This window comes from Vigna unguiculata, chromosome 8 (genome assembly GCF_037176805.1).
Source record: "Vigna unguiculata cultivar grain cowpea cultivar isolate G323 ecotype 2 chromosome 8, ASM3717680v1, whole genome shotgun sequence".
NCBI lineage: Eukaryota > Viridiplantae > Streptophyta > Magnoliopsida > Fabales > Fabaceae > Vigna > Vigna unguiculata.
Window position 1 is genome coordinate 25,619,759 of NC_140799.1, and position 4,093 is coordinate 25,623,851.

Below are 4,093 nucleotides of genomic sequence, written 5' to 3' on the forward strand. Positions count from 1 at the left end.
TCATTGTTTGTTGAAGTTGCAATGAGAAATTTGATGAAAGGATCATTGTCAGCGTCATGTTGGCATGGTAAATCTACAACTAGGTTTGTGGCAGTGCAAGGATTGTGAGTCACGTTGATCTATAGTGGAGCTCACGTGTGGTGAAATGCTCCTGGATCTGCAGAGGAGGTCGTTGTTGGTGCTCATGTGGCTCGCTTGCAAATTTGAGCTTGCATGGAGTATGCTTGCAATTCCAATGATGCTTTGTAGTGGACAATGATGCGACAGTGAACAAAATTGTTCTAATGTGCATGGGCTGTGGCGTGATGGTTTGTAGTGTCCTACGGTGGTTGTGCGGAGAAGATGACGATTGGCTATGTGTATTTTAGATATGCTTGAGGAAGATGATGACGTGGTAGATCTTGGTTAGTCAAATATGTGAGTGGAGGATTATGGAATTGACATCTATTGATTGGTCAAATTTGAAAGTAGAGGACCGTGACACGTGGTGACATCTGGTTGGATAGATTGTGAGTTGTAGGATGAATTTTTCTAGTGTTAATTTTATTCATGGGCATTGGCTAATATTTGTGCAAGGTGTGTGGTGATTATACACGAGCATTGGTTAACATTGATGTAGTGTGCATGAAAATTCTTGGGATGGTTTAAGTGGAAATTCTTGGGATGGTTTGATTAAAGTGGAGATTCTCAGGATGAGTTGATTCCAAGTTATACTTTCTATGGTGGAGTATGATTGCTCGTATAGTGTTAGGTTTATATATATATATATATATATATATATATATATATATATATATATATATATATATATATATATATATATCATATGAGGGTTATAGTCATTGAGAGATTATGGTTCTATATATTTGTCATCGGTCTTACATATTTAAGGCATTTGACACCACTTTTACCCAAAACCTTAAGGCAATGGTGTTATGAACCTTTATTCTTATATAGTGTTTAACTTTGTTTATTATATTCAATGTGGGACTTTCGGCTCACACTTGAACTATTCCCAACAATTTCCCCTCAATGGTGAGTCCTTTGTTTTTCTTTTTTATATGGTATATTTTCCCTCAAGTGTATGGTGACCCCTTTTGTTATGGTTATGTAGTGAGTCACTCCGGTGATCCATTTTGTGTTATGGTTATGCGGTTAGTCACTCTGAACTATCGACTCTAATACTACTGATGGGTTATTTTTTTATCATATGGTTTGGTTATAGTTATTGAGAAATTGTGATTCTATATATTTGACATTGGTCTTACACATATAAGCCATTTGACACCACTTTTACCTCAAAATCTTAAGGTAATGGTGTTATGGGTATTTATTCTTATATAGTGTTTAACTTTGTCTATTCTATCAAATGTGAGACTTTTGACTCACACTTGGACTATTACCAACATATAGGCAATGAAGATGTGTTTTTTTTTAATTAGGGTGGAGAATGTTGGTTTGACTCCATGTAGAAATTCTGGAGATGATTTGTTTCCAAGTGATACTCTTTATGGTGGAGTGTGATTACTGGTATAGGCAATGAAGATGTGTTTATTTTAATCCGAGTGGAGAATGTTGGGCTAATGAAAAAAATACGTCTTGAAAAGTACCACATCGCCTAAGATAAGTTAGGGAGTGAGTGTTAGTGACTATATAATAAATTCTAAAGTCTATAGTGTTTCTTGCCTCAATCAAACACACTTTAAGCTTGCATTTGACTTTTCTTACTCTTTTGTAGTATAGTGTTGTGAGGTTTAAGGTTAATTCTTGTTTTGGAGAGTCTGGGTGGACTTGGAGTCAAAAGGCATGGGAAGGTAGTCTATGTGTTATACAAATTTTCACATATTGTTATCTGGTGATCATGATTTTTCTCTTATTTTGGGGTTTCTACGTTGTATTCTTGTGTTCTTGTTTTTATCTTATTTATATGTTAATAAGGTAATTCTTGGAATAAAGACGCTAATATTCTTAGTTGAAGATGCGTTTTTTTCCCAACCGAGTATACAATGATATATAACATTACTAATTTTTTAATAATATTAATTTATTTCAAAAGTTAACATTTACATTTTTTTAAATCAAAATTATTTTATTTTTATTCTACTTCTTGGTTCTTTTATTTCTTTTTCTCAACTACTTAATTTTTCCTTCTATATTTGCTTTATCTGAAAAAACAGACTAAACAAGAAGTGAAATCTATAAAAAGATATAATGTTGAATAAATTGTATATAAAATATGATGCAGAATGTGAGTTGTCAATCTTTCTTAAATTCTTTACACCATTAGCTAGTCTTTAAAAACTATAAACTTTTTATTTATTTATTTTTCATAAATTATTTTGTCTGTGGTTTTTTTTTATTTGTCATAAATTAGTTTCCCAGAGGTATTTTATTTGAAAAAGAAAAGAAAAGAAAGTTTTTTAAAAATTAAAAAGTGCACTATATTAGTTTAACGGATTTTTTTTTTCTTAAATAAACCTTTTTTTTAAATTGTAAACTTGTATCAGTGTCATTTATTATAATAAACTTCTTTATTATTCATGTTAGAATTCGATCATCAGAAGTCGAATTTTCAACATGAAATAGTGCTACCAGTATTGAAAAATCAGCTAAAATTTAGTTTTTGAGGAATCAAATTTTCAAGTGTAAATAGTTTCACTAAAAATCGAAAACACACTCATTAGAAAATCGAATTCTCAAATGTTGAAAATTATCTGAAAATTCAATCAATGGAAACAGAATTAGTTTTCCTTCTTTTTTTTTTTTTTGCAAAAGGAGATAAAAATAATTTAAAAAAATCAACCCAAATTCTACCTTTCAAAAACTGAATTCTAACTAATTTTTCATACCCATGATATTATTTCACGTTGTGAATTCAATTTTCTGAAAACTGAATTTTTAAAATAATTAATTGATAAGTTTATTGGATAAATAATGTTGCTACAAGAATATTCTATTTTGAAATGAATTTATTGGGGAAAAGTAATCTAGTTTAAGTAGCATTTGTTTTGGTGAATAGGAGTTGATTAGAGAAATGGTTGAAATTGTTAGGTAAAGTTGAGATGCGACTTTAACTAAGAAGATTTGGTGTCGTCAATCACGCCTTCACTATGGTCTCATATTCAACCAAAAGAAGTTTCCTCTTGGAAAGTAAACGAACCTTTATTGTTCATCATGCATTGTTTCAACTTAGGTATAATTGCGTGTCAACTTTAATTAAGTAAATGTTATCACCTAAATGTGTACTTTGTTTGAATAATCAATAGGAAAAAAATAACATTTTCTTACAAAGGGTTGAATTACTTTAGAAATAAGTTTTGGTAGGTACTATCCTAGCATCGAATAGAAAAATTCTTTAACACTCAGGTAATTTGGATAACTTAAAGATATGAAAAATAAATTATTATTTTTAATATAATTTATTTCATATATTAAAAGTGACATCTTCCTAATTCAAACCATGCAGGTACAAACAAATGATGAAGGATTTGTTCATGGCTTTGTGCAAATAAAACGAGTCACAGGAAATTGGGTTTTCTTTGCTGTCGGGTTGCATCGTCTTCCTTAATTAAAGTTAAATTATATTTTTAGTTTATTTATTTATTTTTGTTAGATTTAATTTAAATAATAATATTAATATTAATAATAATAATAACAATAATAATAATAATTATTATTATTATTGTAATTACTCAACTTAATAGATGGTGCTAAATAATGTGGTCTAATAAGGCCTAATTACCCAGCTTATCAAAGATCTTAATTCTCTTATTGACTTGAGTGTCAGAAAGTCTTTTGTAGTGAATCTTCCCATTTGGAGCAACAAGGGATTTGATTCCAATCATCATGAGCATTCAAGTTTCCACTTGGATTTTGCCACCTATACAAAGGTCCAGGCTCCCAATTATGGTAAGAACATTTGGTGCCCACCATGGGACCCAGGTAAAACATTTTCATGCCTCCACAATTTATATTATCTCTACGTGAAACCATAAAAATTCGAAATCGTCTCATTCATACTACCATGAGCGTTTATGGTAAAAATTTTACAATTTCCTTAAAGAAAATGTTATCTTGGCATTCCTCTTCTCCA